Genomic DNA, 19,533 nt, shown 5'->3' on the forward strand with positions numbered 1-19,533 from the left:
TAGGGTTAGTGTGAGGGTTAGTGTTAAGGTCAGGGTTAGTGTTAGGTTGAGTCTAAGTGTTAGGGTGAGGGTTAGGGTTAGGGTGATGTTTACGGTTAGGATGAGGGTTAGGGTTAGGGTTAAGGTTATTGTTAGGGTTAGGATTACAGTTACAGTGAGGGTGAGGGTGAGGTTTAGGGTTAGGATGAATTTAGGTTTAGGGTTAGGGATAGAGTTAGGGTTAGGGTGAGGGTGAGATTGAGGTTTAGGTTTAGGGTTAGGGTTTGGGTTAATGTTAGGGTGAGGGTAAGTTTTAGGGTGAGGGTTTGGGTTAGGGTGAGTGTTATTGTTAGGGTGAGGTTTAGGAATAGTGTTAGGGTTTTTGTTAGAGTTAGGTTTAGGGTTACAGTTACGGTGAGGGTGAGGATGAGGGTTAGGGTTAAGGTTAGGGTGAAGTTTAGTGTTTGGGTTAGGGTTAGAGTTAGGGTTAGGGAGAGAGTGAGGTTTAGGGTTAGAGTTAGGTTTAGGGTGAGGGTTAGGTTGAGGGTTAGGGTTAGGGTTAGTGTTAGGGTAAGGGTTAGGGTGAGAGGTAGAGGGAGGGTTAGGGTTAGGGTTAGGGTTAGGTTTAGGATTAGGGTTAGGGTGAGGGCGAGTGTGTGTGTTAGGGTTAGGTTTAGGGTTAGTCTTAGGGTTAGGCTGAGTGTGAGGTTAAAGGTGAGGATTAAGGTACGGGTTAGTGTTAGGGTTAGGGTGAGGTTTAGGGTGAGGTTGAGGGATAGGGTTAGGGTTAGGATTAGGATTAGTGTTAGGCTTAGTGTGAGTGTGAGGGATAGGGATAGGGTTAAGGTTAGGCATAGGGTTAGGCTGAGGGTGAGGGTGAAGGCTGTGTTAGGGTGAGGGTTAGGGTTAGGGTGAGCTTTAGTGTTAGTGTTAGGGTTAGAGTTAGGGTTAGTAATAGTGTTAGGGTTAGGGTGAGAGTTAGGGGGAGGATTAGGGTTAGGGTTACATTTAGGGTTAGCCTTAGGGTTAGGGTGAGGGTGAGGTTTAGGGATAGAATTAGGGTTAGGGTGAGGCTGAGGGTGAGGGTTAGTGTTAGGGTAAGTGTTAGGTTTGGAGATAGGGTGAGGGTTAGGGTTAGGCTTAGGATTAGGATTAGGATTAGGGATAGGGTGAGTGTGAGGGTTAGGGTTAGTGTTAGGGTTAACCTTAGGTTTAGGCTGAAGTTGAGGATGAGGGTGAGGGTTAGGATTAGGGTGAGGGTTAGGGTTAGGTTTAGGGTGAGTTTTAGTGTTAGGGTTAGGGTTAGGTTTAGGGTTAGGTTTAAGGTGAGGGTGAGGGTTAGGGTTAGGGTGAGGGTTAGGGTTAGGATTAGGGTTAGGGTGAGGGTGAGTGTTAGGAATAGGGTTAGGGTTACATTTATTGTTAGTGTTATGGTTAAGGTTAACTTTGTGGTGAGGGTGAGGCTGAGGGTGAGGGTTAATGTTAGGATTAGGGTTAAGTTTAGCTTTAGGGTTAGGGTTGGTGTTATTGTTAATGTTAGGGTTAGAGTTGTGGTGAGAGTGAGGGTGAAGGTGAGGGTGAGTGTTAGGGTTTGGTTTAGGGTGAGGTTTAGGGTTAGGGTGAGGATTAGGGTTAGGGTGAGGGTAAGGTTTAGCGTTAGAGTTAAGGTTAGGGGGATAGTTAGGGTGAGGGTTAGGGTTAGGGTGAGGGTTAGGTTGAAGTTTAGGTTTAGACTTACAGTTAGGTTTAGGATTAGGGTTATGGTGAGGGTGAGTGTGAGGATTAGGGTTAGGCTTAGGCTTAGGCTTAGTGTTGGGCTGAGGGTGAGGATGGGGGTGGGGATTAAGGTTCTGGTGATTTTTAGGGTTAGGGTTAGGGTGAGGGTTAGGATGAGGGTTAGGGTTAGGATTAGGGTTATGGTGAGGGCCAGGGTGAGGGTGAGATTTAGGGTTAGGATTAGGCTTAGGCTTATGGTTAGGCTGAAGGTGAGGTTGAGCTGAAGGTTTAGCATTAGGGTGATGGTTAGTATTACGTTTAGGTTGAAGGTTAGCATGAGGTTTCGACATAGGGTGACGGTTAGCGTGAGGGTGATGGTAAGGGTAAAGTTGAAGGTTAGGCTGAGGGTGAGGGTTAAGATCAGTGTGAGGGTTAGTGTTAGTGTGAGGGTTAGGGTAAGGGTGAGGGTTAGGGGTTAGTGTGAGGGTAAGGGTTAGATTGAGGTTTAGGGTTAGGGTTAGTGTGAGGTTTAGGGTGAGGATGAGTGTTAGGGTTAGGGTGAGGGTTAAGGTTAGGGTGAGGGCTAGGGTGAGGGTGAGGGTTAGGGTTAGGATTAGGGTTAGGGTGAGTTATAGGGCTAGGGTGATGGTTAGCGTTAGTGTATGGGTTAGTGTTAGGGTTAGGGTTAGTGTTAGTGTGAGGGTAAGTGTTAGGGTGAGGTTTAGGGTTTGGGTGAGTGTTATAGTTAGGTTGATGTTTAGGGTTAGGTTAGGGTTATTGTTGTTGTTAGGCTTAGGGTTATGTTGAGGTTGAGGGTGAAGGTGAGGGTTAGGGTTAGTGTTAGGGTGAGGTTTAGGGTTATGATTAGGTTTAGAGTTAGGAATAGGTTGAGGGTGAGGTTTAGGATTAAATTTAGGCTTAGGGTGAGGGTTAGTGTGAGGGTTAGCGTTAGGTTCAGTTTTAGGTTATGGTTATTGTGAGAGTTAGTGTGAGGGTTAGGGTTAGAGTGAAGGTTAGGGTTAGGATTAGGGTTAGGGTGAAGATGAGTGTGTGGGTTAGGGTTAGGTTTAGGGTTAGGCTTAGGGTTAGGCTTAGACTGAGGTTGAATGTGAGGCTTAGGGTTAGGGTGAGGGCTTGAGTTAGGGTTAGATTGAGGGTAAGGATGAGGGTTAGGGTTAGGATTAGGGTTAAGGTGAGCACTGGCGTGACGGTTAGTGTGAGGGTTAGGGGTAGGGTTAGGTTTAGGATTATGGTTAGGTTGAGGGTGAGTCTGAGGTTTAGGGTTAGGGTTAGGGTTAGGCTGAGGGTTAGGTTTAGGGTTAGTGTTAGGGTTTGATTTAGGCTGAGGGTGAGGTTTAGCGTTAGGGTTAGGGTTAGGCTGAGGATGAGGGTGGGGGTGAGGATTAGGGTTAGCGTGAGGGTTAGGTTTAGAGTTAGTGTTATTGTTAGGGTTAGGGTTAGAGTTATGGTGAGGGTGAGGTTGCGGGTGAGGGTTAGGGTTGGGGTTAGGGTGAGATTTAGAGTTAGGGTTGGAGATAGGGTTAGTGTTAGGGTTGGGCTTAGGGTTAGGCTGAGGGTGAGGATGGGGATGAGGATTAGGTTTAGATTTAGGGTTAGGGTTAGAGTTAGGGTTAGGCTTAGGCTTAGGATTAGGCTGAGGGTGAGGTTGGGGCGAGGATTAGTGATTTTGTGATGGTTAGGTTTAGGGTTAGGTTGATGGTTAGGAAGAGGGTTAGGGTTAGGATTAGGGTTAGGGTGAGGGCTAGGGTGAGGTTGAGGGATAGGGTTAGGTATAGGCTTAGGCTTAGTGTTAGTCTGAGTGTGAGGTTGAGGGTGAGGGTTAGGGTTAGGGTGATGGTTAGGTTTACGGTTAGGGTGAGGGTTAGGATGAGTGTTAGGTTTAGGGTGATTGTGATGGTAAGTGTAAATGTGAGGGTTAGGCTGAGGGTGAGGGTTAAGATAAGGGTAAGGGTTAGGGTTAGGGTGCGGGTTAGGGTAAGCTTTATGGTTAGGGTTAGGGTGAGGGTGAGGGTTAGATTGAGAATTAGGGTTAGGGTTAGTGTGAGGTTTAGGGTAAGGATGAGGGTTAGGTTTAGGGTGATCTTTAGGGTTAGAATTAGGGTTAGGGTGAGGGCTAGGGTGAGCGTGAGGATTAGGGTTGGGTTTAGGGTGAGGTTGAGGTTTAGGTTAAGGTTGAGTGTTAAGATTAGTGTGAAGGTTAATGTTATGGTTAGGGTTAGTGTAAGGGTGAGGATAAGTGTTAGGGTGATGGTTAGGGTTAGGGTTATTGTTAGGGTTAGGTTTATGGTTAAACTTACAGTGAGGGTGAGGGTTAAGGTTAGGTTTAGGGTTAGGTTTAGGGTTAGGGTTACAGTTAGACTTTGGGTTAGGGCTAGGATTAGGCTTAGGGTGAAGGCTAAGTCGAGGGTGAGGGTGAGGGTTAGGGTTAGGGTTAGGATTAGGTTGAGGGTGAGGGTGAGTGTGTGGGGTAGGGTTAGGTTTAGGGTTAGGCTTAGGGTTAGGCTAAGGGTTAGGTTGAGGGTGAGGGTTATGTTTAGGGTGAGGGTTAGGGTTAGGGTTAGGGGAGTTTTAATGTTAGGTTTAGGTTTAGGGATAGGTTGAGGTTTAGGGTTAGGGTTATCTTGAGGGTGAGGGTTAGGGTTAGGTTGAGGGTTAGGATTAGGGCTAGGTTTAGGTTGAATGTTAGGGTTAGGGATTTGGTAAGGGTTATCATGAGGGAAAGGGTTAGGATTAGCGTTAGGATGAGGGCTAGGTTGAGAGTGAGTGTTAGGTTTAGGGTAATGGTGAGGTTTAGGTTTTGGGTAAGGTTTAGGGTTAGGGTGAGGGTTAGGGTTAGGGTTATGGTGAGGGTCAGGGTTAGGGTTTGGTTGAGGGTTAGAATTAGGTTTAGGGTTAGGGTGAGGGTTAGGATGAGGGTTAGAGGTACAATTAGGGTTAAGCTCAGGGCTGGGGTGAGGGTGAGGGTAAGTGTTAGGGTTAGGGTAAGTTTTATGGTTAGGGTGAAGGTGAGGTTAAGGGTTAGGGTTAGGGTTAGGGTTAGGCTTAGGGAAAGGCTGAGTGTGAGTGTAAGGGTGAGAGTTAGGGTGAGGGTGAGGTTTAGGGTTACAGTTAGGGTTAGGGTTAGAGTGAGCATTACGGTGAGGGTTAGGGTTAGGGATAGGGTTAGGTTTAGGATTAGGTTTTGGGTGAGGGTGAGTGTGGGGTTTATGGTTAGGGTTAGGGTTTTTCTTAGGGATAGGCTGAAGGTGAGGGTGAGAGTTAGGGTTACAGTGAGGGTTAGGGTGAGTGTTAGGATGTGGGTTAGGTTTAGGATTAGGGTGAGGTTTAGGGTTGGGTTTAGGGTGAGAGTTAGGGTTAGGTTTAAGGTGAGGTTTAGGGTTAGGGTTAAGGTTAGGTTTAGGGATAGGGTGAGGGTTAGGGTTAGGGTTATGTTGAGGGTGAGGTTTAGGTTTAGGTTGAGGGATAGGATTAGGGCTAGGTTTAGGTTGAGTTTTAGGGTGAGGGTTTGCATGAGGGGTACGGTTAAGATTTGGGTTAGGATGAGGGCTAGGGTTAGGGTGAGGTTTAGGCTGAGGGTTTGGGTTATGGTGAGGGTGTGGGTTAGGTTTGGACTGAAGGTTATTGTGAGGACTAAGGTGAGGGTTAGGGTTAGGGTTAGGGTGAGGGTTAGGTTGAGGTTTAGGTTTAGGGTTAGGGTTAGGATTAGGGTTAGTATGAGAGTAAGTGTAAGGGTTAGGGTGAGGGTTATCCTTAGGCTTAGGGTTAGGCTGAGGGTGAGGTTGGGGATGAGGATTAGGTTTAGAATGATGGTTCCAGTTATGGTTAGGTTGAGTGTTATAATGAGGGTTAGGGTTAGGATTAGGGATACGGTGAGGTCTAGGGTGAGTGTGAGGTTTAGGGTTAAGTTTAGGCTTAGGCTTAGGGTTAGACTAAGGCTGAAGGTAAGGGTGAGGGTTAGAGTTAGGGTGATGGTTAGTGTTACAGTAAGGGTGAGGGTTAGGATGAGGGTTAGGATTAGGGTGAGGGTTAGGATGAGGGTGACAGTAAGAGTAAAGATGAGGGTTAGGCCTCAGCCTAACCCTCAGGGTGAGGTTTAGTGTTAGGGTTAGGGTTAGAATTAGGGTTAGGGTGAGGGTGAAGTTTAACGGTAGAGTTAGGGATAGGGTGAGGGTTAGGATGAGGGTTAGGGTTAGGGTGAGGGTTAGTGTGGGAGTGACGGTAAGGGTAAACATGAGGGTTAGGCTGAGGGTGAGAGTTACTGTAAGGGTGAGGGTTAGGTTCAGGGTGAGATTTAGGTTGAGGATGAGGTGAGGGTTATGGTAAGGTTGACGGTGAGTGTTTGGGTTAGGGTGAGTATGAGGGTTAGACTGAGGATTAGTGTAAGGGTTAGTATGAGGTTTAGGGTGAGGCTGATGGTTCGGGTTAGGGTGAGGAATAGGGTAAAGTTGAGGGTTAGGGTTAGGGTTTGGGTGAGGTTTAAGTTTAGGGTGATGGTTAGTGGTAGTGTGAGGGATAGTGTTTGGGTTAGTGTTAGTGTTAGGGTTAGCATAAGTGTTAGGGTAAGGTATAGGTTTAGGGTGAGGTTTACGATTAAGGTTAGGGTTTGGGTTATGGTGAAGGTGAGGTTTAGGGTTAGAGTTAAATTTAGGGTGAGGGTTAGGGTTAGGGTTAGGGTTAGGTTACTGTTAGGTTAGGGATAAGGTGAGGTTTAGTGTGGGGGTGAGGGTTAGTGTGAGGGTTCAGATTAGGATTAGGGTTAAGGTGAGAGTGAGTGTGAGTGTTAGGGTTAGGGTTAGGATTAGGATTAGAGTTAGGGTGAGGGTGAGGTTTACGGTTAGGGTGAGTGTTGGGATTAGGGTTAGTGTGAGGGTTAGGGTGAGTGTTAATCTTAGACTTAGGGTTTGGTTGTGGGCTAGGGTGAGGTTGAGGTTGAGGGTGAGGGTTGGGGTGAGGGTTAGGGTGAGGGTTTGGTTAGTGTTAGGTTTAGGGTTGGGATTAGGCTTAGGCAAAATGTTAGGCTGAGGGCGTGGGTGAGGGTGAGGGTTATGGTGAGGGTGAGGGTTAGGGTTAGGGTTAGGGTATGATTTAGTGTTAGGGTTAGGGTTAGTGTTAGTCTTAGGTTTAAGTTGAGAGTTAGGGGGAGGGTCAGGGTTAGGGTGAGACTTATGTTTAGCATTAGAGTTAGGGTGAGGGTGAGGTTTAGGGATAAATTAGGGTTAGGGTGAATCTGAGGGTGAGGTTTAATGTTAGGGTTAGTGTTAGGGTTAGGGTTAGGGTGAGGGTTAGGTTGAGGGTGAGGATTAGGGTTAGGGTTAGGATTAGGATTAGCATTAGGGTTAGTGTGAGGGTTAGGGTTAGGGTTAGCCTTAGGTTTAGGCTGAATGTGAGGGTGAGGGTTAAGTTTAGTTTTAGGTTGAGGGTTAGGTTTAGGGTTAGGGTGAAGTTTAGTGTTAGGGTTAGGGTTAGAATTAGGGTTAGGGTGAGGGTGAAGTTTAACGGTAGAGTTAGGGATAGGGTGAGGGTTAGGGTGAGGGTTAGGGTTAGGGTGAGGGTTAGTGTGGGAGTGACGGTAAGGGTAAACATGAGGGTTAGGCTGAGGGTGAGAGTTACTGTAAGGGTGAGGGTTAGGTTCAGGGTGAGATTTAGGTTGAGGATGAGTGTAAGGTTTTGGGTGAGTGCTAGGGTGAGGGTGAGGGTTAGGGTTAGGGTTAGGGTGAGGGTGTTAGGTTGAGGGTTGGGGTAAGGTTGAGGGTTATGGTTTATGTGAGGGTTAGTGTTAGGGTTAGGTTTATTGTTATGTTTAGGGTTAGGGTTTAGGTTACGGTGAGGGTGAGTGTGAAGGTTAGGGTTAGGCTTAGGTTTAGGCTTAGGGTTAGGGTGAGGTTTAGGGTTATGGTTATGGTGAAGTTTAGGGTTAGGTTTAGGGTTAGGGTTAGGGTGAGGTTGAGATTTTGGGGTTAGAGTTAGGGTTAGATTGAGCCTGAAGGTGAGGCTTAGGTTTAGGGTTAGTGTTAGGGTGAGGGTTAGGTTGAGGGTTAGTGTGAGGGTGAGCGCTAGGGTTAGGTTTAGGATTAGGATTAGGGTTAGTGTCAGGGTTAGGGTTAGGATTAGGGTTAGGATGAGTGTGAGTGTTACGATTAGGGTTAGGTTTAGAGTTAGGGTTAGGTTTAGGGTTAGGATTAGTGTTATTCGAAGGGTTAGGTTTAGGGTTAGGCTTACGGTTAGGCTGAGGGTGAGGTTGAGGATGAGGATTAGGGTTAGGGTGAGGGTTAGGGTTAGGGTGAGTTTTAGGGCTATGTTTAGGGTGAGGTTGCGGGTTAGATTGAGGATTATTGTTAGGGTTAGTGTGAGGTTTAGGGTGAGGATGAGCGTTAGGGTTAGGGTGAGGGTTAGGGTGAGGGTGAGGGTTAGGGTGAGGGTTAGGATGAGGTTTAGGATTAGGGTGATGGTTAGGGTTAGTGTGAGGGTTAGTGTTAGGGTTAGGGTTAGTGTTAGGTTGAGGGTTAGGGTTAGGGTGAGTGTTATGGTTATGGTTAGCGTGAGTGTTAGGATTAGGGTTAGGGTTATTGTTAGTGTTAGGGTTAGGGTTTTGTTTAAGGTGAGGGTAAGGGTGTGGGTTAGGGTTGGGGATAGGATGAGGTTTAGGTTTAAGCTTAGCGTTAGAATTAGGGTTAGGGTGAGGGTGAGGTTTAGGATTAGAGTTAGGTTTAGTGTTAGGTTTAGGGTTAGGGTTAGGGTTAGACTTAGGCTTAAGCTTAGGCTTAGGCCAAGCATGAGGGTGAGGTTTAGAGTTAGGGTAAGGGTGAGGAGTAGGGTTAGGGTTCTGATGAGGTTTACGTTTAGGATTAGGGTTGGGTTGAGGGCTAGGGTGAGGCTTAGTGTGAGGGTTAGGGTTAGGGATAGGGTTAGTTTTAGGATTAGGTTTAGGGTGAGGGTGAGTGTGAGCGTTAGGGTTAGGGTTAGGCTTAGTCTTAGGGTTAGGGTTTGGGTTAGGGTGAGTGTGCGGCTGAGGATTACGGTTAGGTTTAGGGTTAGGGTTAGGGTGAGGGTGAGGGTTAGGATGAAGTTTAAGGTTATGGTAAAGGTGAGACTTAGGGTTTGGGTGAGGGTTAGGGTTAGGATTAGGGTTAGGCTGAGGGTGAGTGTGAGGATTAGGGTTATGATTATGGTTAGGGTTAGGTTTAGGGTTAAAAATAGTGTTATTGTTTGGGTTAGGGTTCGAGTTAAGGTGAGGGTGAGGGTGAGGTTGAGGGTGAGGGTTAAGATTATAATTAGGTTGAGGTTTAGGGTTACAGGTAGGATGAGGGTTAGGGTGAGGGTGAGGTTTAGCCTTAGATTTGGGTTAGGGTAGGGTTAATTCGTGGGTTCGGTTTAGGGTTCGTGTTAGGGTTAAGGTTAGTGTTAGGTTGAGGGTAAGTTTTAGTGTGAGGATTAGGGTTAGGATGAGGGTTATGGTTAGGTTGAGGGTTAGGGTTAGGGTTCGTGTTAGGGTTAAGTTTAGTGTTAGCTTGGGGGTTAGGGTTAGGGTTAGAGTTAGCGTTAGGGTGAGGGTGAGGATTAGGGGTAGAGTTATCGTTAGAGTAATTGTTAGGGTTGGGGTGATGTTAAGGGTTAACGTGAGGGTTAGGGTGAGGGTGAGGGTGACGGTGGGGAGAGGGTTAGGTTTAGTGTGGGGGTTAGGGTTAGGGGAAGGTTGTGGGTGAGGTTTAGATTGAGGATTAGTTTTAGGGTTAGTGTGAGGTTTAGGGTGAGGATGAGGGTTAGGGTTAGGGTTAGGGTGTGGGTGAGGGTTAGCTTTAGGTTTAGGGTGAGGTTTAGAGTTAGGGTGATGGTTAGGGTTAGTGTGAGTGTTAGTGTTAGGGATAGGGTTAGTGTTAGGGTAATGGTAAGTGTTAGGTTGAGGGCTAGGGTTAGGGTTAGTGTTAGGGTGAGGGTAAGTAGTAGGGTGAGGGTTAGGGTTAGTTTTAGGCTTAGGCTTAGGCTTAGGTAGAGCATGAGTGTGAGGGTGAGGGTTAGGATCAGAGTGAGGGTTAGGTTGAGGGTTAGGATGAGGTTTAGGGTTAGGATTAGGGTAAGGATGAGGGCTAGGTTGAGGGTTAGTGTGAGGGTTAGGGTTAGGTTTAGGATTAGGGTTAGGGTGAGGTTAAGGGTTAGGGTTAGGGTTAGGGTTAAGGTTAGAATATGGGTGAGGATGAGGATTAGGATTAGGTTTAGGGTTAGGGTTAGGGTTACATTGAGGGTAGGGTTAGGGTTAGGTTTAGGCTTCGGGTTAGGCTGAGGGTGAGGTTGGGGGTGAGGATTAGGGTTAGGGTTAGGGTTAGGCTTAGTTTTAGGGTTATTGTTAGTGTTAAGGTTAGGGTTAAGTTTTTGGTGAGGCTGAGGCTGAGGGTGTGGGTTTTTGTTAGGGTTAGGGTTAGGGTTAGGGTTAGTTTTAGGGTTAGGGTTAGTATTATTTTTAGGGTTAGGCTTAGAGTTACGGTGAGGTTGAGGGTGAGGGTGAGGGTTGGGGTTAGGGTGAGGTTTAGGGTTAGGGTTAGGGTTAAGGTTAGGATCAGGGTTAGGGTGTGGGTAAGTCTGAGGGTTAGGGTGAGGGTTAGGCTTAGGCTTATGGTTAGTCTGAGGGTGAGGGTGGGGGTGAGGATTAGGGTTAGGGTTATGGTTTGGGTTAGGGTTAGTGTTATTGTTAGGATTAGGGTTAGAGTTACAGTGTTGGAGAGGGTGCGGGTGAGGGTTAGGTTTAGGGTTAGGGTTAGGATAAGGGCTAGGATGAGGGTGAGGTTTCCGGTTAGGTTCAGGGTGAGCTTTAGGGTTAGGGTTAGCGTGAGGGTGAGGGTGAGGTTTAGGGTTAGAGTTAGGGTTAGGGTGAGGCTGACGGTGAGGGTGAGGGTTTGGTTTAGAGTTAAGATTAGGATTAGGTTTAGGGTTAGGCTGGGGGTGATGGTTAGGGTGAGGGTCATGTTGATGATGAGGGTTAGGTTTAGGCTGAAGACTAGGGTGAGGGTGAGGTTTAGGTATAGGGTTAGGGAGAGTTTTTGGGTTAGGGTGATGGTTAGGGTTAGTGTGAGGATTAGTGTTAGGGTTAGGGTTAGTGCTAGGGAAAGTGTTAGGGTGAGGGTTAGGGTTTGGGTGAGGGTTATGGTTAGGGTTATGGTTATGGTTAGGCTTAGCATTATTGTTAGGGTTAGGGTTAGGGTTAAGCTTACTGTGAGGGTGAAGGTGCGGGTTAGGGTTAGAGTGAGGGTGAGGGTTAGAATTAGGGTTAGAGTGAGGGCTAGGGTGAGGGTGAGTGTTAGGTTTAGGGTTAGGGTTAGGGTGAGGTTGAGGATTAGGCTGAGGGTTACGGTTAATGTGAGGGTTAGTGTTAGGGTTGGGGTTAGTGTTAGGGTTAGGGTGAGGGCTATGGTTTGGGTGAGGGCTATGTTTTGGGTGAGGTTTAGGGTTAGGGTTAGGGTTATTTTTAGGCTTCGGATTAGGGTTACGGTTATGGTGAGGGTGAGGATGAGGGTTAGGGTTAGGGTGAGGTTTAGCGTTAGGGTGAGGGTTAGAGTTAGGCTTTTGGTGAGGGTGAGTTTTAGGTGTAGAGTTAGGGTTAGAGTGAGGTTTAGGGAGAGGGTTACGGTTACAGTGCGTGTTAGTGTGGGGGAGACGGTAAGGGTAAAGGTGATGGTTAGGCTGATGTTGCGGGTTACGGTAAGGGTGAGTGTTAGAGTTAGGGTGAGGTATAGTTTAGGGTTAGGGTTAGGGTGAGGGTTAGATTGAGGATTAGTGTTAGGGTTAGTGTGAGGTTTAGGGTTAGGATGAGGGTTAGATTTAGAGTTAGGGTGAGATTTAGGGTTAGGGTGATGGGTAGTGTTAGTGTGAGTGTTAATGTTAGCTTTAGGGTTAGTTTTAGTTTGAGGGTAAGTTTTAGGGTGAGGGTTAGGGTTAGGGTGAGGGTCATGGTTAGGGTGAGGGTTAGGGTTAGGGTTAATGTTAGGGTTAGGGTTCGAGTTAGGGTTCGGGTGAGAGATAGGGTTTGGGTTAAGTTTAGGGTTAGGGTGAGGGTTAATGTAAGGATTAACTTGAAGGTGAGGGTTAGGGTTAGGTTGAGGGTTAGGGTTCGTATTAGGGTGAGGGTGAGGGTGAGGTTTAGGGTTAGTGTTAGAGTGAGGGTTAGGATGTGGATTAGGATTAGGGTTAGGGAGTGGTCTAGGGTGAGGTTGAGGTTTAAGGTAAGGGTTAGGATGAGGTTTAGGGTTAGGGTTAGGATTAGGGTTAGGGTGTGGGTGAGATTTAGGGTTAGAGTTAGTTTTAGTGTTCTGCTTAGTTTTGGCTGAGAGTTATGGTTAGGTTTAGGCTTAGGCTGAGGCATAGGATTAGGCCAAGCATGAGGGTGAGGGTTAGGGTTCGGGTTTGGGTGAGGGTTAGGGTTAGGGTTAGGGTGAGTGTTAAGATGTGTTTTAGGATTAGAATTAGGATTAGGGTGAGTGCTAGGCTGAGGGTTAGGGTGAGGGTTAGGGTTAGGGGTAGGGTTAGGTTTAGGATAAGGGTAAGAGTGAGGGTGAGTGTGAGGATTAGGGTTAGGGTTAGGGTTAGGCTTAATGTTAGGGTGAGGGTTAGGGTTGGGTTTGGGTTAGGGTTAGTGCAAGGCTGAGGATTAGGGTTAGGGTTAGGGTTAAGTTTTGGGTTAGATTTAGTGTTACTGTGAGGTTTAGAATTAGGGTTAGAGTTAGGCTTAGGGTTATGCTGAGGATGAGGGTGGGGGTGAGGGTTAGAGTTAGGGTTAGGCTTAAGCTTAGGGTTAGGGTTATTGTTAGATTTAGGGTTAGATTTAGCGTGAGTGTGAGGGTTTGGGTGATGGTTAGGGTGTGGGCTAGAGTGAGGGTGAGTTTTAGGGTTAGCGTTAGGGTGAGATTTAGGCTTAGGGTAAAGGTGAGGGTTATGGTGAGGGTGAGGATTAGGCTTAGGGTTGGGATTAGGATTAGGGTAAGGGTTAGGATGTGTGTGAGGGTTAGGGTTATGGTTAGGGTTAGGTAGGCTTAGGGTTAGGGTTAGGCTGAGTGTGAGGTTGAGGGTGAGGGTTAGGTTTAGGGTTAGGTTGAGGTTTAGTGTTAGTGTTAGGGTTAGAGTTAGGGTTAGGGTGAGGTTGAGGTTTAGGGGTGGAGTTTGTGTTACGGGTCAGGGTTAAGGTGGGGGTGACGGTAAGGGTAAAGTTAAGGGTTAGGTTGAGTGTGAGGGTTACGTTAAGGGTGAGGGTTAGGGTTAGGGTAAGGGTTAGGGTTAGGGTGAGGGTGAGGGTGAGGGTTAGATTGAGGATTAGTGTTAGGTTTAGTGTGAGGTTTAGGGTGAGGTTGAGGGTTAGGGTTAGGGTGAGGGCTAGGGTGAGGGTAAGGGTTAGGGTCAATGTTAGAGTGAGATTTAGGGTTAGGATGATTGTTAGGGTTAGTGTGATGGTTATTTTTAGGGTTAGGGTTAGTGTTAGCCTGAGGGTAAGTGTTAGGGTGAGGGTTAGGTTTAGGGTGAGGGTTATGGTTAGGGTGAGGTTGAGGGTTAGGTTTAGGGTTCGGTTGAGGTTGAGGCATAGGGCTAAGTTTAGGTTTAGGGTCAGGGTGAGGTTTAGTGTTAGACTTAGGGTTAGGTTGAGACTGAGGATGAGGGTTAGGGTTAGGATTAATGTTAGGGTTAGGCTTAAGGAGAGGGTTAGATTGAGGGTGAGGGTTAGGATTAGGGTTAGGAGTACGATTAGGGTTTGGGTTAGGGTGAGTGTGATGTTTAGGGTGAGGGTTAGGTTTAGGCTTAGGTAGAGGGTAAAGGTTAGGGTTAGGGTTAGGGTGAGGGTGAGTGTGAGGGTTATTGTTAGGATTAGGGTGAGGGTGAGGGTCAGGATTAGGGTTTGGTTAGGGTGAGGGTGAGGCTGAGTATTAGGGTGAGGTTTAGAGTAAGGTTTAGGCTTAGGCTTCGGGTTTGGCTGAGCGTGAGGTTGAGGGTGAGGGTTAGGGTTAGGGTGATGGTTAGGTTTACGGTTAGGGTGAGGGTTAGGATGAAGTTTAGTGTTAGGGTGAGGATGATGGTAAGGGTAAAGTGACGTTTAGACTGAGGGTGAGGGTTATGTTTAGGTGTAGCGTTAGTGTTATTGTTAGGGTGAGGGTTAGATTGAGGATTAGGTTTAGGCTTAGGTTTAGTGTTAGGGTTAGGGTTAGGGTGAGGGTTAGGGTTAGGGCTAGGCTTAGGCTTAGGCATAGGCTTAGGCAGAACATGATGGTGCGGCTTATGATTATGGTTAGGGTGAGGGTTATGATTTGGGTTAGGATGAAGGTTAGGATGAGGTTTAGGGTTAGGGTTTGGGTTAGGGTGAGGGCTAGGGTGAGGCTTAGTTTGAGGGTTAGGGTTAGGGTTACATTTAGGATTAGGGTTAGGGTGAGGGTGAGTGTGAGTGTTAGGTTAGGTTTAGGGTTAGGCTTAGGGTTAGGGTGAGGGTAAGGGTTAGGTTTTGGGTTAGGGTGAGGGTGGGGGTGAGGCTGAGGATTAGGGTTATGTTTAGGGTCAGGGTTAGGGTTAATGTAAGGGTGAGTGTGAGGGTTAGGTTTAGCATTAGGGTTAGAGTTAGGAATATGGTGAGGGTTAGTGTTAATGTTACGGTTAGGGTTTGGCTTAGGGACAGGCTGAGGTTGAGGGTGGGGGTGAGGATTAGGGTTAGGGTTAGGGTTAGGGTTATTGTGAGGGTTATGTTTGCGGTGAGGGTGAGGCTGAGGGTGAGGGTTATGGTTAGGGTTAGGGTTAGGGTTAGGGTTAGGGTTAGGTTTAGGGTTAGAGTTACTTTCAGGTTGAGGTTGAGGGTGAGGGTTAGGGTTAAGGTGAGGTTTAGGTTGAGGTTTAGGTTTAGGGTTAGGGTTAGTGTGAGGTTTAGGGTTATAGTTAGTGTTAGGGTGATGCTGAGGGTGAGGGTTATTGATAGGGTTAGTGTTAGAGTTAGGGTTAGTGTGAGGGTTAGGGTGAGGGTGAGGATTATGCTTAGGGTTAGGATTAGGATTAGGGTTAATATTAGGGCGAGTGTGAGGGTTAGGGTTAGGATGAGGTTTAGGTTCAGGGTTAGGGTTAGAGTTAGGGTTAGTGTGAGAGTGAGGTTTAGATTTAGAATTAATGTTAGTGTTAGGGTTAGTTTTAAGGTTAGTGTTAGGGTTAGGCTTAGGCTTAGGCCTATCATGAGGGTGAGGTTTAGGGTTAGGATTAGGGTGAGTGTTAGGATGAGGTTTAGGGTTAGGGGTAGGGTTAGGTTTAGTATTATGTTTAGGGTGAGGGTGAGTGTTAGGGTTTGGGTTAGGGTTAGGGTTAGGGTGAGGGTCAGCGTTAGGGTTTGGTTAGGGTTAGGATGAAGCTGAGGATTAGGGTTAGGTTTAGGGTTAGGGTTAGGGTTAGGGTTATGTTGAGGGTTAGGGTTAGGTTTAGGGTTAGGCTGAGGGTGAGGTTGGGGGTGAGGATTAGGGATAGGGTTATTGTTAGTGTTATGGTTAGGGTTAGAGTTATGGTGAGGTTGAGGCTGAGGGTGAGGGTTATGTTAGGTTAGGGTTAGGGTTAGGGTTAGGATTAGTGTTATTGTTAGGGTTAGGGTTAGAGTTACTGTGAGTTTGAGGGTGAGGGTGAGGGTTATGGATAGGGTGAGGTTTAGGTTGAGGTTTAGCTTTAGGTTTAGGGTTAGGGTTAGGGTGCGGGTAAGGTTTAGGGTTAGGGTTAGGGTGAGGTTTATGCTTAGGGTGAGGATTAGGGTTAGGGTGAGGGTGAGGTTTAGGGTTAGAGTTAGGGTTAGAGGGAGGGTTGGGGTGAGATTTAGGGTTAGGATTAGTGTTAGGGTTAGGGTGAGGGTGAGGCTTAGGTTGAGGTTTAGGGATAGGGTTAGGTTTAGGTTTAGGTTAGGGTGAGGGTGAGGTTTAGGGTTAGGTTTAGTTTTAGGGGGAGGTTTAGTTCAATGGTTAGGGTTAGGGTTAGTGTTAGGGTTAAGGTTAGCTTGAGGGTTAGGTTGAGCTTTAGGGTTAGGGTTAGGGTTAGGGTTAGGATTAGGGTTAGGGTGAGGGTGAGTGTGAGGGTTAGGTTTAGGCTTAGGCTTAGGCTTTGGCTTAGGCTGAGGGTGAGGGTGGGGGTGAGGATTAGGGTTAGGTTGATGGTTATTGTTAGGGTTAGTGTAATTTTAGTTTTAGGGTTAGAGTAATGGTGAGGGTGAGGTTGAGGTTGAGGGTTAGCGTTAGGGTTAGGGTGGGGTTTAGGGTTAGGGTTAGGGATAGGGTTAGGGTGATGGTGAGGTTTAGGGTTGGGGGAGGGTTAGTTTTAAGGTTAGGGTTAGTGTTAGGGTGAGGGTAAGTGTTAAGGTGAGGCTTTGGGTTAAGTTGAGGGTTATGGATAGGGTGAGGGTTTGGGTAAGGGTTAGAGTAATTGTTTGGGTTAGAGTTAGGGTTATTGTTAAGGTGAGGGTGAGAGTGAGGCTTAGGTTTAGGGTAAAGATGAGGTTTCTTTTTATGGTTAGGTTTAGAGTTAGGGTCAGGGTGAGAGTGAGTTTTAGGCTTAGAGTTATTGTTAGTGTTAGGGTGAGGTTTAGGGTTAGGGTAAGGGTGAGGTTGAGGGTTAGATTGAGGATTCGTGTTAGGGTTAGTGTGAGGTTTAGGGTGAGGATGAGAGTTAGGGTTAGGGTGAGGGTTAGTGTTAGGGTTAGGGGTAGTGTTAGGTTGAGGGTTAGGTTTACCGTGAGTGTTACGGTTATGGTTAGGGTGAGTGTTAGGGTTAGGGTTAGGGTTATTGTTAGTGTAAGGTCTAGGGTTAAGTTTACGGTGAGGGTAAGGGTGTGGGTTAGGTTTGGAGTTAGAATAAGGTTTAGGTTTAGGATTAGGGTTAGAGTTAGGGTTAGGGAGAGGGTGAGGTTTAGGGTTAGAGTTAGGGTTAGTGTTAGGTTTAGGGTTAGGGTGAGGGTTAGGCTTAGGTTTAGGCTTAGGCTTAAGCTTAGGCTTAGGCAGAGCATGAGGGTGAGGGTTAGGGTTAGGGTGAGGGTTAGGTTTAGGTTTAGGATGAGTTTTAGTTTTAGGATTAGGGTTAGGGTGAGGGCTAGGGTGTGCCTTAGGGTGAGGGTTAGGGTTTGGGATAAGGTTAGGTTTAGGATTAGGTTTAGGGTGAGGGTGAGTGTGAGCGTTAGGTTTAGGGTTAGTGTTAGGTTTAGGGTTACGGTTTGGGATAGGGTGAGGCTGAGGCTGAGGATTAGGGTTAGGTTTAGGGTTAGGTTTAGATTTAGGGTTAGGGTTAGGTTTAGGGTTACAATGAGGGTTAGGGTTAGGCCTAGGGTTAGGGTTAGTGTTAGGATGAGGGTGAGGGTGGCGGTGAGCATTAGGGTTAGGGTTAGGGTTAAAATTAGGGTTATTGTTATTGTTATGTTTTGGGTTAAGTTTGCGGTTTGGGTGAGTCTGAGGGTGAGGGTTATGGTTAGGGTTTGGCTTAGGCTTAAGGTTAGGCTGAGCGTGAGATTGGGGTGAAGAATAGGTTTTGGGTGATGGTTAGGGTTCGGGTTAGGGTTCGGGTTAGGATGATGGTTAGAGTTAGGGTTAGTGTTAGGGTGAGCGTGACAGTAAGAGTAAAGGTGAGGTTTACGGTTAGGGTGAGTGTTCCCCTAAGGGTGAGGGTTAGGATTAGGGTGATTGTTAGGGTAAGGGTTAGGGTGAGGGTTACGGTGAGGGTGAGGTATAGATTGAGGATTAGGGCTAGGGTTAGTGTGAGGTTTAGGGTGAGGATGAGGGTTAGGGTTAGGGTGAAGGTTAGGGTTAGAATTAAATTTAGGGTGGGGGCTAGGGTGAGGCTGAGGGTTAGGGTTAGGGTTAGGTTTAGGGTGAGAGTTTGGGTTACTGTGAGGGTTAGTGTGAGAGTTAGGTTTAGTGTTAGGGTGAGGGTAAGTGTTAGGGTGAGGGTTAGGGTTAGGTTTAGGCTTAGGTTTAGGGTGAGGGTTAGGTTTAGGGTTTGTGTTAGCTTGGGGGTGAGGCTGAGGATTAGGATTAGGTTTAAGGTTAGGTTTAGGGTTAGGCTTAGGTTTAGGGTTAAGGTTAGGATTCTGGTGAGGGTTAGGATTAGGGTTAGGCTTAGGCTGAGGATTAGGCTGAAGGTGAGGGTGAGGGTGGGGTTGCGGATTAGGTTTAGGGTTAGGGTTAGGGTTAGGTTTATTGTTAGTGTTATGGCTAGGGTTAGGTTTGTGGTGAGGGTAAGGCTGAGGGTGAGGGTTATGGTTAGGTTTAAGGTCAGGGTTAGGGTTAGGGTTAGTGTTATTGTTAGGGTTAGGGTTAGAGTTATGGTGAGGTTGAGGGTGAGGGTGAGGTTTTTGGTTAGGGTGAGGCTTAGTGTGAGGTTTTATGGTTAGGGTTAGTGTTAGTGTTAAGGTGAGGGTGACGTTTAGGGTTAGAGTTAGCATGAGGGGGAGGGTTAGGGTGAGGGTTAGGATTAGGGTTAGTGTTAGGGTTAGGGGTAGGGGGAGGGTTAGGTTGAGGTTTAGGGATATGGTTAGGTTTAGGATTAGGGTTAGGGTGAGGGTGAGTATGAGGGTTAGGGTGAGGGTTAGGCTGAGGGTGAGGTTGGGGGTGAGGATTATGGTTAGGGTGATGGTTCGGGTTTGCGTTAGTGTTATTGTTAGTGTTAGGGTTGGGGTTACGGTGAGATGAGGGTGCGGGTGAGGGTTAGGGTTAAGGTTAGGGTGAGGGTTAGGATGAGGATTAGGGTTAGGATTAGGGTTAGGGTTAGTGCTAGGGTTTGGGTGAGGGTTAGGGTTAGTGTTAGGGTGAGGTTCAGGGTTAGGATTATGGTTAGGGTGAGGGTGAGTGTTAGGATTAGGGTTGGGCTTAGGGTTAGGGCTAGGTTTAGGATTAGGATTAGTGTTGTTGTTAGGGTTAGGGTTAGAGTTATGGTGCCTGTGAGGGTGAGGGTTTGGGTTAGGATTATGGTGGGGTTTAGGGTTAGGGTTAGGTTTAGCGTTAAGTTGAGGGTGAGGTTTAGGGTTACATATAGTTTGATGGGGAGGATTAGGGTGAGGTTAAGTTTAGGGTTAGTGTTAGGTTAGTGTGAGAGTGAGGGTTAGTTTGAAGTTTAGGGTTAGGGTTAGGATTAGTGTGAGGGTTAATGTTAGGGTTAGGGTTAGGGTTAGGGTGAAGGTATTTGTTAGGGTGAGGGTTTGGGTTACGGTGAGGGTTATGGTTAGGGTGAGGGTTAGGGTTAGTATTAGCGTTATTGTTAGGGTTGGGTTAGAGTTACAGTTAAAGTGAGGGTGAGAGTGAGGGTTATGGTTAGGGTTAGGATGAGGTTTAGGTTTAGGGTTAGGGTTAGAGTTAGGGTTAGGGTGAGAGTGAGATTTAGGGTTTGAGTTAGCCTTAGTGTTACAGTTAGGGTTACAGTGAGGTTTAGGGTTAGGATTAGGCTTAGGCTTAGGCTTAGGCCGAGAATGAAGTTGAGGGTTAAGGTTAGGGTTAGGCTGAGGGTTAGGGTTATTGTTAGGGTTAGGGTTAGGATGAGTTTTAGGGTTAGCATTGGGGTTAGGCTTAGGGCTAGGGTGAGGCTTAAGGTGAGGCTTAGGCTTAGGGATAGGGTTAGGGTAAGGATTAGGATTAGGGTGAGGGTGAGTGTGAGGGTTAGTGTTAGGGTTAGGATTAGGCTTAAGTTTAGGGTGAGGGTTAAGTTTAGGGTTTGGGTTTGGGTGAGGGTGAGGATGAGGATTAGGATAAGGTTTAGGGTTAGGGTTAGGGTTGGCTTTAGGTTTAGGGTTAGGGTTAGGGTTAGGGTTAGGCTTATTGTTAGGTTTAGGGTTAGGGGTATGGTGAGGGTTAGAAT

This window comes from Dipodomys merriami, unplaced genomic scaffold (genome assembly GCF_024711535.1).
Source record: "Dipodomys merriami isolate MVZ:Mamm:240054 unplaced genomic scaffold, mDipMer1.0.p SCAF_23, whole genome shotgun sequence".
Classification (NCBI taxonomy): domain Eukaryota; kingdom Metazoa; phylum Chordata; class Mammalia; order Rodentia; family Heteromyidae; genus Dipodomys; species Dipodomys merriami.